The 13,104-nt window shown below is 52.4% G+C and overlaps 1 non-coding gene across 1 annotated transcript; it reads left to right on the top strand.

The window, feature by feature from the left end:
- Positions 1–12,345: 12,345 nt before the first annotated feature.
- LOC122239842 lies at positions 12,346–12,448 on the top strand. The gene has a single exon (XR_006219222.1). It is a non-coding gene; the product is annotated as a U6 spliceosomal RNA (small nuclear RNA).
- Positions 12,449–13,104: the final 656 nt, after the last annotated feature.

Here is a 13,104-nt window from a genome sequence, read left to right on the forward strand (position 1 = left end):
AGTGCCACAGTGTCTTCCCTTCCCCGTTGACATTTTGAAAGTTGTTTAACCCCTCGAGGAGTTTGGGCCACACTTTTGGGGCCCTGACCCTGGCATTCAAGGCCCCCGTGGCCAGGAATCAAAGTGAGCCCGCAGAGCAGGCCAGACTCCTCTCTGGATCGGCCCTCCCCTGGGTCTGCCCACCGGGCACACACACGGTTGGTCTCCAGCTCTCGGACAGCCTCACCTCCAGCTGGGAGTCCAGAGGCTTCCCGGTGGAGGGGGCGTTGAACAATACAATGCCGCTGATTATGTGTCAGCTGCTGGCTCAAGTGAGGTCCCCCACCCCCTCCCGGCAAGGTGCAGGTGGGATCGCTCAAGCTGTCCTTGGAAGAATCGTACCCTTCACACATCCTTGAGTGAGTTAATTATAGATTGCCGCCTAATGATATAAGTAGAGCTCCTGAATTCCGCCAAAGTGACAATCTGCCATCAACATAAAGCCGCTGCCCGTGCTGCTAGCCGGCCAAGCATCCGGGCGCGAGGCTCTGAGTTCTTCCTGGCCGCCCCCCTCCGCCTCCTGCCCAGCACCTGGATTATGCTTGCTTGGTCTGCTAGTCAAAATAAATTCTTTCTCCCTCCAGGGCTGCCATTTCAACCCCCAAAGGTATGGCTTTTTCTTTTTTTTTTTTTCCCTTTATCTGTTTTTTTTGTGTTTTTTTTCCCCCCTCTGATTTATAAACCCCTGCTAATGGGACCAGGGGCTTTGAAAACCGGTTCCCGCACAGCATGGCAGTTCATTACAAAATTAAAAATAGAATTATGGTATGGTCGAGCAAGTCCACATCTGGATATATACTCAAAAAGCAAGGTCTTGAACAGATATTTGAACAGATATTTATAACAGCGTTATTCTCAATAGCCAAGGGGTAAAAGCAGCCCTACTGTCCGTCTACGGATAAGTGGATAAGCAAGAGGTGAGCCATCTAAACAATGGAATACTATTCAGCCTTTAAAAGGAAGGAGATTCTGACGCCTGCTCGAACATGGATGAAGCTTGAGGACGTTGTGCTGAGATAAGCCAGCCACAGAAAACAAATACTGCACGATTCCACTTATATGAGGCCAAGATCATAGAGATGGAAAGAATGCTGGTTGCCGGGAGCTGGGGGCCGGGGCCGGGTGGGGGGGGTGGTGGATGGAGAGTCAGTGTTCCATGGAACAAAGTTTCAGTTCTGCAGGATGAAAGGTATTCTGGGGACGGACCGCGGGGTCCGTTATGAATGCGCTTACAGCCCCTCAGCTTGGAAATGGTTAAGACGGTAATTTTTTCATGTTTGTTTATTTATTTTGAGAGAAAGAGAGCGGGAGCTCGAGAGCAGTGGAGAAGCAGAGAGAAAGAGGGAGGGAGAGAATCCCAAGTGGGCTCCCCGCTGTCAGCGCAGAGCCCTCCACGGACCCCACGAACCATGAGATCATGACCCGAGCTGAAATCAAGAGTCGGACGTCCAACTGACTGACTGAGCCACCCAGGCGCCTCTAGAAGAAAAGCAAAAGAGAAAGAAAGAGAGAGGGAGGGCTTGCCAGTCTGAGCGCCCAGATCTAGCCATGCCTGAGGCTGGACTTATCGCCCACCCTTTAATTAATTCCATTTTCTTCTTCAGCCATTCTGAATAGGGTTTCTATCACTCGCGACCCTAAGAATTCTATTTGCTACAGAAACAGACGCTCGGAATTAACCCCTGCCAGCTTCCACCCACTGCTGTCCCCTCTCCCTGTGTGGGGTTGTGTGTGCAGCTACAACAGACAACCTGGAAACCTAAGTGCCTTGACACAGCCAGGGTTTATTTCTGACTCCTGTCCCGGTCCACCACAGGGGAGGGGAGCTTAGCGGGGGGCTGGCCGGTCTCCAAGCAGCTTTCCTTCCATCGAGTAGCCCACCAACTCGGGCCTCAGAGTGTCCACTGGGATCTGTGTGCCCCCCCCCCCCGCCCCCAGTCAATGAGGGGCCAGAGCATGAGGAGGGGACGGACACCTCCACAAATAACACCTGGCCCAGAGAAAAGAGACCCTCATGGGTGCACAGCACCGCCCGTCCACTGTGCCCTCCCTGGTCTCTCTGGGCATGCCCTGCCCCCCTTGGTTTGCCTTCCCAGCTGGACCCAACAGTGTCTGCCGGTCTCCCCACCACCTTCCGCTTTCCTGGACCCCTCTACAGTTTCAGCCTGACAGTCTGCAGGGGCCTTGCCCTCCCTGAAAGCTGGGTGTGACTGACACAGCACCCGCCCTTGGAAGGTTTGTGGGGTGGAAAAGGAGGGGGCTGGGCAAAGGCCCGGAGAGCGATGGTTGCAGACTAATGCCCTTAGCACCCGGAATGCCCGCTGTTGCGCCGGTGGCCTCTGTCTCTCCCTCCTCCACCCCCCGCCTCCATCGCTGCCCAGACAGAGACCCAGAGGGGACTCACAGAACGTGGCCTGAACCCCGCTCATTTTACAGACGGGTAGTATGGGAGTTACAGGGCGCAGCCCAGACGCATACCCCGGGCCCCCCGTCCGGGGCTCCTCCCCTGGGCCCAGCTCCCGAGCCCTGACCCAGGAGGCAACCTGCATTTACAGATCCCCTGCCCAGGGCCCCAGCCTGCGGAAGATGCTTTTCGCATCCCCGGGCTCTATTTCACATAATCAGTTCCCCCTTCTGCAGGACCGGTGCCGTGGCTGGTCCCTCGGGGAGAGGAGGTGAGGAGGGCAGCCGGCCCGCAGGAACAGAGCTGGGGGGGGAATCCGTGCTGCCTGTCACTCACCTGCAGGTCCCGCCCAGATCCCGGAGCTCCGCCCCGCCCTCCCACCCCACCCCACCCCCACCCCGGGGCCCACCAGCTAGGGGAGCGTGAGCTCTGGGCTCCCGCAGGACTGGGACAGGGGGACACGCGGCGCATCACGCACAGGCTCAGCCGCCAAGAGGGAGGAAAGGGAGAGAGAGAGAGAGAAAGAAACGTGGCCAAAGCGAAGGCAGCGGGGAAGAAAAGCCAAGAACAAAGCCCACTAATATTACTAGCTAAAGACCCGTTTCTCTGTAAACTTTAATTCATCCACTAAATGTCAAGCGCCGTTGGCTAGAGCACATTTCCACACTTCTCCTTGTTATTAATACGTACTTAGCGGCAGTGGGAATTAGAAGTTCCGTAATAATACCCTTCCCAAAACACTGCCGATGAAAATTTCTGTTTGAAATTTAAGGAGAATTCTATTACGGCTGCAACACATTATGTGAAAGGCCAGCATTGGCAAGATTCGCTTCTGCCGCCCCCACCCGTGGCTGGCCTTTCCCTGCCAGGACGGAAGCCTGTGGAATGCGGCCACGCGTGGCCAGGGGCGGGGGACACGGCCGACGTGGCCCGTGGCTTTCTGCTCCCTCTCCGCCCCCCTCCGAGAAGCCTCCTCAGCCTTCCCTGGGCTCCGTCCTGCTCCCCGTGGCCACACAGGGAGTGCCCCGACGATGTCTGGGGACCCCTCCCCACCAGCGGGCAAGCACAGGAATGGGCCCAAGCTCTTATGTCAGCCCCAAACACCTTAGTGACAGGAGGCCCCCCGGCTCGGGGGCTCCAAGGGTGAAAAAGAAAGTCTACTCTTTGTCTAAACTGACCTTCTTGCCTCGGGACTGGGGGGTCCGTCACTCATGCATTTTTTTTCTCGTTACCCCGCAGCTATGAAGGAAGAGGACATAATTGAGTGCATTACACCTCACTGTGTCCTTGCAGGTCTCTGTCGTCGCTCCCCACGACCCAGAACTGGCCGGTCTCTCCCCCCCGTCCAAGTCAGAGCACCTCCTAAAGCCCCTGTGACACCCGGTACCTCTTCAGCCAAGTTCCTTAACTGAGAACCTCAGGCCCTGCCCGTATCAGCCCATCCGGGCCTTTCCTGCCCCCACGTCACTCATTCAGCCTCACCCTCCGTGCTCGGCAGGACCGCGTGGCCCATGGTTCAGGACTGTGTGTGCTTTCTCGTACCTCTGGGCCTTTGCATACGTTATCTCTGGAACCCCCCTCCTCCTCTGCCTGGCCGACTCCTCCTTCCTTCGGGCAGCCCCTCCTCCCCCAGGAAGGCGCTGCTCTCCCACTGCCCCCCAGGCTGGCTCTGCCCCCTCTGTGGGCCCACAGCCCCGTAGAATCTCTAAGGTAACCTCTGCATTCGTGCTGCCCGGTCCTGAGCCTGTCCCTCTCGCCAGCCCGGCAGGCCCTTGGGGTGGGGACTGGCTCCCCAACCTCTGTGTGGCCAGTACCTGCCACAGGCCCTGGCGCATAGTAGGTGCCCAACCAGAATGTTCCCCGTGAAAGAAATTTGCTGAACTAGACACCGTCCCTCCCTCCCAGGGTTCAAGGCTACCAGAGGAGCGGGGCGGCTTTGTGATGCCTCGGCTTGGCCCGGCTGGGCTACCCTTCCCAGATCCCCCTCCCTGAAGCCTTCCAGTTAGAAGGTGGCAAAGACACATCTTCCCATCTTCCCGCAGAAGCAGCAGCCATGCTCGTGCTTCCCGCTCGACGGTCCAGGCGGGCTCGTCGGCAGCTCACACGCGATGCCCGGCCGCACCTGCTCCAGCCTCCGCCCCTGAGCCGGCGCGCGTGTCCCCTTCGGGCAGGACGGCCTGGAGGACGCGAGCAGGGCTGGGGGCCGCACAAACTGGCAGAGAGACACCCGTCCGTCCCCACACGTTGCAGCCCCGTTGTGATTCCAGTTGACTCTCGACCTCCCCACGTCCCCTTTCACACCCCTCTTCTCCTCCCAACCTTCCTCTCTGCAGACTGGAAGCTCCAGTGTTGGAGGTAAGGCCCGCAGATGTACAGGGACCGAGGTACAGAGCTCCCACGGCCCGATCCCTGCAGCAGGACCACATACTTTCCAGCAGTTCCGCTCCTCCGACCCGGATAGTTGGATAGAAGATGGCCCTGTTCAGGTTCAACCACAAGACTCAAACAGCAAAAAACTCTGAGATGGGAAACGCTGAAGCATCAGGGGGCAGGGATGCCAGGGAGAGCTGCAGAGAGGAGTGTCCTTGAGCTCAGCCTTGAACACCGGAGCATCCAATGGAGGCGGCCTGTGGCCCCCAGGATGAGGGAGCGGGCCCTGTTAAGAGCCAGCCCTCTGCTGTGTGGGAGGACGGCCACCCGAGAGTCCCCAGCTCCTGGCTCCCCAACCTCTGTGTGGCCAGTACCTGCCACCCGAGAGTCCCCAGCTCTGGGGTCACCCAGCCTGAGGGGTGATGCCAACCCAGGCGGGGCTGCTTGAACTTCACCTGCACCCCAGATCCTCATCGTCGGAAAATGAAGGTCAATCACAAGAGAAAACTGCTGAAGCCAAACATGAGGTCAAAGAGTTAGGTGCTGGCCTTTTCAATGGAAAAGGGATCCGAGTCCGGGATGAGCCGTGGAGGAGAGGTTTGGTCTGTCTGAGGACAGAGCTTCCGAGAGAGCATGGAAGGTGGCAAGCCCATGGCATTCCCTCCACCAGCCGCGTGGCCAGGGGCAAGGATGTGGCCACAGAGAGCTCTCAGGAACATATTCCTGGACCTCCCTGCCGGTCCTCAAGCAGCTGAGAAAGGACCACCACGGGAAGGCAAGGGACATGCCAGGGGGCCACACGGAATTCAGAGGTGGACGGGCGATGAGCACAGGTGGCCCACACTTGCTCCCCTTAGAAGGTAGACTCAACCCCAGAGCCAGGGGCCACCCTAAACTGAGTTACGCGTCTGTCGTTTGGAAATAAGCTCGGTCACAAGGCCTTCAGGGAGGTCCCTGGCACGCGCGGATAGTGGCCTGAGATTTTCACAGAAACCAGTCTCTGAGCTGGTATTCCAGGACGACCCCCATGCCTTCAGCAGCTCTGGAAATGCGGCCGCCACGAGCGGGGCCCACAGCCGCGGGGCGAGGATTTCTAGCAGCAGTGGAAAAAGCCAGGGCAAGATTTAAAGCTAACCAACAAACCCAATTGAAAACAGCAGGGGGATTTGCTGTGAAAGTCGGTTTCAAGCTCACCCCATCCATAATTACTCACTTTGGAAGTGTCACGATTCTCCTGCCAAAAGTATGGCTTCCCTCCCCTTATTAAACCCCTTTCGCACCACTCCTTCTTCGCTCTGCAAAAATGGATTTCACTCAAAAAAGAAATTAGAAAAATAATTGATGTAATAACCATAACCTTGAAAATACTTCTGCCAGAATTTAAGAGCAGAAGGGAAAGGAGGCCCAAAATAAAGGCATCTCTCTGGAAATCAGAAACCTAAATTAGTTCTAAGCGCCGGCTACACCCACTTCCCCGCCAACTCTCTGAAGGTGAACACGAGCAATCTTCCTCCAGTCGCACAGGAGGCAGGACCGAGCACTGCCTCAGAATGCATGGTCCCCGCTGGTCGTGCCTCCCGCTTTTACAGGTGGGGAAACCGAGGCACGCGGATACGCCAGCTCTCTTTCCAGGCACGTGAAAGACCGCAGCTCCTCACGTCCTTCGAAGTCAGGTGTGGCCGTCTGACTGGCGTTGGCCCATGACCTATGAGCAGAAATGACGTGTGTCACTTCTGGCGGGAGCCCTAAGAGTCTCGGTGTGACCCCTCGTTCTCCTCCCCCGGGCGGCCCCGGTGATGGTGCAGGGCCACGTTACGGCGATTCTGCATCAGCCTGCGTTTCTGAGGAGCTATGGCAGACGGAGCCTTCCTGCTGAGCAGCGTTAGACGCGTAGCAAGAGCCACAGTTCAGCTTTGCTGTGTTTGAGCCGCAGCGGGTGGGGGGGGATATTTGTTACTGCAGCGCACCTGTCTCACCCTAACAGATACGCAGCTCCGTGCATTGCCCTGGTTTTTCTTAGAAAGGTCCATCACGGCAGGTCCATGTTTCACCTTGACATGAGGAAAACCTAGCATATCGCTCGGCTTAGAATGTCGGTTGAATGGAAACTCCATGGAGAAAGGAGTCAAAAGCAAGAGGGTGCAAAATGACATACGTGAACTAGGGAGAGAAATGTGACGCACGTGTGGGTGAAGACAGTCCACCCTCTAGGGATGACACACGGGCTCTTGATTCTAACCCCCAAACCTGCCCAGGTAACTACGAACTACTTACTGCCTCTTAAAGGCAAGGCAAAGAGGTCCAGAGCACTTAGGTGAATCCCCCAAGGTCACAGGCAGCATTTGAGCCTCCAGCCTGACTCCAAAGCCAGGGATGGCCCCCTGCCTGCCTGGGCACTCACACTCCGGGACGGGAGCCCCAGGGAGAAGCCCATGCCCTTACTGCTCATCTGCCCCTCCCGGTCGAACACGCACAGGCAGAAGCCCAAAGGTGAAATGGGCAAGTAGGAGTCAAATGTCAATATAAGGTCGGCCTTTTGGAGGACGTGGAGGCCGCAGGCATCAGGAAGTGTGCGGTCAGAAAGAGCACTGAGCCGGTTGTAAGAGTCCCGGCCTCCGGTCCTGCCACCTGCTCATCCCCGCTCTGGGCCTCAGTCTCTCCTACTGGTGGAGCAGACAGGCTGGACAAAACCACCTCCAGGACCTGTTCCAGCTCTCAAGTTCCACAGTTCCTGTAAACATACCTCTGGCTGATAAAGGAAAGCAAGTCGAACCCTTTTAAGAAAATCGCTAAAGCCCTAAAATTACGTGAAAGCCTTTGAGATCCGTGAAGGAAAGGCATTTGCTAAATCCCCTCTATTATTTCCAAAGGATATTTTCTATTATTATTATTTACCAAAGGAATTTCTGGACAGAGTTTAAGTGCCTCAGAGCCTACAAAATAACCATCTCTTCGAAACATAACAAAAGGTTCTGAATATTCTTGGCTGATGACTTTTTCTTTGAAACATGTTCTCCACTGAACAAAGGATTTTCTTCTTTTTCCCAGTTTTTCTAAGTTTAAGTGGAACACACGCATGCACAACCTCATCGCGGTTACCAACCTAGAAAACTTTTTAAGTTGGCCGAACAGCCTAAGGACACATTTATAACACAGATGGTTCTCATTTAGGACATGCTCAGTATCATCCAGTATCCTAGGAATTGATTATTAGGAAGAAGACCGGGGTCCTGGGTGGCTCAGTCGATGAAGCATCCGGCTCTGGATTTCGACTCAGGTCATGATTTCACGGTTCATGGGTTTGCGCCCCACGTCAGGCTCTGTGCTGACAGCGTGGGGTGTGCTGGGATTCTCTGCCTCCCTCTCTCTCTGCCCCTCCCCTGCTCATGCTCTATCTCTCTTTTCCAAAAATAAATAAACACTTTAAAAAAAAAAAAAAAAAAGGAAGAAGACAAAAATGGGATACATCTATTGAGAACAACGAGCCAGGCTTTGCGCCGAGAGCCCCGCATGCGTTCTCTCACTTAAACCTCTATGTGACCCAGTGAGATGGGGAGACTGAGTCTAAGAGACATTTAGTCTAAGCTGACCTAAGATCAGGCAGCTGGTAGGAGCTGAAGTTGGATTCCAACTGGGGTCCTGCACACTCTAGAGTCCAGAGTCTATGCAGTGTCTCGCTGAATCCTTACGTCCAGCCCACAAGGCAAGGAGCCCCATTATACAGATGAGGAAACTGGGAATGGGCCAGAGCAAGCCACTGGCCCATGATCACCCAGAGCAAGGGTCTATCTGGGAAGCCAGGATTCAAATTCTGGTCCATCCCACTGGACAGCCCTTTGCCTGACTCCGCACTCTTTCCAGGTAACTTAGGCCTCAAGACGCGTGCTTCTCCTGTTTGGGTTTACCTTGTGGCCCGACACATTGCTAGGGCCAACTCCCAAAACTTCCAAGTCTTAAGTGAATGGAAGAACAAGGGAATTCTTCGCAGTGCCAGTAAGCATGCGTGGCCAAAGGACATTTTAAATCTCCGGAGCCGGGGTAGAAAGCTCTACCGTTGGTAGGGCCTGCAGTCATGCCTGCTTTTGCCCGGAGACCTGGGCCCTGTCGATAATTCCACTGCAAGCAGCTGTTTGCAAAGGTTAACAACTCGACCCATAAAAATGTGCGGCGAGTTGCAACTTGGCTAGCCACCTCAGACCGGGAGAGAAGCTAACGTTTGCAAAATATGGTTCAAATAATCCCTTTCCCCCCCCCCCCCCACTTTTTTTTCTTCTTTAGTTTTAAGAGTGCAAGAAACATAGAAGTTTTGTGGTTTCACACTGATCTTTTTATGGTTCGAAAGACTCCAAAACAGAGTTGATTTAAAAAATGTCTCTGCATAATGCCGACCATTGTGTGGGCATTTTCAAGGAAGCATGCCATCCGGTGCTGGGACTTCGGGGACTTGAATGTTCTTCGTTGGCTTAAACAAAAGGTTTTGTTCTCAAACAAAAGAGACATCCTGACTCAACAACTGTCTGCGTTTTGACCTCTGCACCCAAATCCCAAATCTGCCCACAAGAGGCAATGTGACACAGGAGAGTGAGCATGGGCCTTGGGTCCAGCCAGGAAAACCTAACGCCTGGCTTGGCAACTTCCTGTTTTCAGGGCTCTGAGAATCTTAGGAATCTCAGAGGATCCTCGTTTTCCCCATCTCTATAATGGGCACAGTAAGGTCTATGTGTAGGGTTGTTGAAAAAACCCAAGAGATGATATGTGTGAAGCATAAAGTAGACCCACCCATTCCTTCAAAAACTAATTGTTGAGTGCTTACTAAGCGCCAGGCATTATTCTCAAAATGGGAAAATCGACAGTGAACAAGACAGACCCAGACCCTGCTTGGGTACCTTCCAGGTAGGGTGACAGTAAACGAGTAAAGACATAAATGAGATCACATTTGATGATGAAGGCTTGAAGAGCAGAGGGTAATGTGGTACAGAGGGAAGGGAGGAGGCGCTGGGCTACTTCAGCAAGGATAACCAGTGAAGGCATCTCTGAGGGGCTGGCGCTCGAACTGAGGCTGGGCGGGGGAGAGAAAAAGAGATGCCCATGGAAACAGGGCTGGGAGCAAAGTGTTCCGGATGGAAGGACCAGCAAGTGCAAAGGCCCTGGGGCAGCATGAGATGGCCAACATAGAGCATGTGAGCTAACAAGGAGGAGAGGAAGAAAGGCTGCAAGAGAACGCAATAGCCAAATCAGGGGATGCCTGGAAGGTCATGACCAGAGGTGACATTGGGCTTTATTGTGCATTCAACGGGCAGTCACTGGTGGGGTTTTAAGCAGTGAAACTGCAGGATTCATTTGCATCCTGACACTGCTAGGCAGGGACAGAATCACGGCGAGATACGCAAGAGAACAAGAAGACCGGTTGAGACACTTTCTCAGGCTAGCCAAAGATAATGGGCTATCACAGCTGCAATGGAGATGGAGAGGAGCGTATTAATTTGGAAATATAGTTTGGAGACGGGGCCATGGAATTAGATGGCATCTGAGGAAGGGAAGAAGGCCCAACCATTAAAAGCTCGCTAAAAGAGGGTGGGAACAGTGGCCAATGAGGTGGGAAGAAACCGGGAGAGCACAGTGTCCTGGAACTACCACAGAGAAAGAATCTGGGGAGGGAGGGAATGGCCCCCTGAGCCAAGAAAGCATGAGGACAGAGAGCTGCCTGCTGGAACTGGCCAGATGCAGGTCCCATGGGTGCCCTTGACAGATGCACACCATTTCTGTGAGGGGATGGGGAAGGCCAAGACTGCGAGTAAGTTCAATACGAGGTACTTTTTAAATTCCTCCATTAAGAATGGAAATTGGGCATCTTGTACCTTACCTACAGTGGCCTAGGTATTTCTTTCATGGTAATCAAAAATATCCACAATAATAACAACTTCTTGGGCCTCAGACGTCCGGTCCGTATGGTAGACTGAGCAGATGCTGAAAAGATTATCCACGCCACCCACCTCCCCTCCAAACAAATACAAGTTTTGGATACAATGTGACGATAAACTATTTAAATACGAAGTCAATTGCAAAAGCAAGGCAAGGAGAATCTCCAGGAGCTCAAAATGAGATTAAAACCCAAGCCAGAGTGGTTGATAAAAGCTGAAGACAAAAGTCTCACAGGATATTGGAACTGGTTACAGGAACTGAAGTCTAGGGGAAGAACGAGACATTAGGCTTAAATGAGGCAGAGTATGCTTCTGAGTCCCTTCATAAAGCCAGCAACCATGAAGCATGGCCCGCCCGTGAAACTCTAAGCTGAAACCTTATAAAATTTGTCCAGAGCTGATAAAACTCACAGGATCCTCAGAGAGGCAGATGCGAAGCTACTCAGAAGGGATCCCCTCAAAACCCAAGAGAACAGGGCTCCTAGAAAGCCGCCTCCTGTTAAAGATAAGCTCACAACAAAAAATTACAATCCACAGGAGCAAAAGAAGGAAAAGCACCCTGCGGTCTAGTAAGAGCCAAAAGACTTAGCAAATGAGAGAAATTCACCTCGAAAACTAGAAAGAAAAGAAAAAATTAAAAGAAACTTTAAGCGTAGGTAAAATCTTCAAACAGAAACGGGAAGAAATACACACAAAAACAAGATTGAATGGAAAAACAAAGGCACATCAGAAAACAACTAAATAGAGAGTCTAAAAATGAAAAATAGAATCATTAAGAGAAAAGTTAGGGCCGCATGGGTGGCTCCATCGGCTGAGCTTCTGACTCTTGGTTTCGGCTCAGGTCATGATCCCACAGTTGGTGAGTTCGAGCCCCGCATTGGGCTCTGTACCGACAGTGGGGAACCTGCCTGGGATTCCCTCTCTCCCTCTCTTGCTGCCCCTCCCCAACTCTAAATAAATAAATAAATAAATAAATAAATAAACTTGAAAAAAAAGAAAAACAGACCAGGGTGTCTGGGTGGCTCAGTCAGTTAATGTCCAACTTCGGCTCAGGTCACCATCTCATAGTCCGTGAGTTCGAGCCCCGCGTCGGGCTCTGGGCTGATGGCTCAGAGCCTGGAGCCTGCTTCGGATTCTGTGTCTCCCTCTCTTTCTGACCCTCCCCCATTCATGCTCTGTCTCTCTCTGTCTCAAAAATAAACATTAAAAAAAAAATTTGTTTTAATATGTTGATCTATTTTTGAGAGACAGAGTGCGTGTGAGGGAGGGGCAGAGAGAGAGGGAGACACAGAATCCAAAGCAGGCTCCAGGCTCTGAGCCGTCAGCACAGAGCCCGACAGGGGGCTCGAACCCATGAACCGCGAGATCATGACCTGAGCCGAAGTCGGATACTTAACCGGCTGAGCCACCCAGGTGCCCCTTAAAAAAAATTTTTAAGATAAAAAAAGTTAAATAGGTTAAGGAGAAGAATAGATACGTTGCAACAAAACTATTGAACTCTGAAACAGACATTTAAAAATCACACAGAATGCAGAAAAAAAATGAACACTTCAGTGGATAACAGGAAAGAGTAATTTACGACCTGCGTAACAGGCAGAGAGGCTCCTGTGCCTGCTTCAGCAGCATATAGATGAAAATTGGAATGGTACGGAGAAGATTCGGGTGGGCCCTGCAGGAAGATGGCATGCAGATTCATGAGGTGTCCCATGTTACAAAAAAAGAGGAAGAAAGAAAGAGAAGCTCCAGTGTATTAAGTTGAACTCTCTGTAGGTCTGGAATGGTTGACTATCAACAATTTCATACAGTTTTACCTACAATGTCTCATACGCGTGGTGGAGAGGAAAACAATAAAGAATGTGGGAGGGAGACGTATCTGCAGAGCTGACAGCTGACAATTTTTCAGAATTGAAAACACATGGGTCCTCACGTTGAGTCAAAACAGTAGAAATAAAGTGCAGTGGCTTTATCGAACATCTAAGACAAAGAGGAAAGCTTAAAAATCACCGGTGGGGGGGGGGGAATCACTAGAGAAAAGAGATGGGAAGGTTGAACCATAGCAGACCTCCTACCATCATTTTTCAAGCCCAGAAGGCAATGATACAATCTTATAAAAACTTACAGGAAACAATAAGCCCACCACCCAAGTGAGAGCTGGAAAAGACGTTTTGGGATACACAAGGAAAAAGGCAAGACGTATCCACCCACAGACTCTCACTAAAGAAAAGTACTACAGCAATAAAGCAAAGTCCGAAAGGAGAGGAGTGCAAGAAGACGTGTGAGTCTGCAAAATGGTAAACAGTTGAAAACCCAAGTAAATATTGATCGAAACGAAGTGAAAGTGACAAAAAGAAGAGTGAGAATAAGGCAGAA

The sequence above is a fragment of the Panthera tigris genome, chromosome B3 (assembly GCF_018350195.1).
Source record: "Panthera tigris isolate Pti1 chromosome B3, P.tigris_Pti1_mat1.1, whole genome shotgun sequence".
Classification (NCBI taxonomy): Eukaryota; Metazoa; Chordata; class Mammalia; order Carnivora; family Felidae; genus Panthera; species Panthera tigris.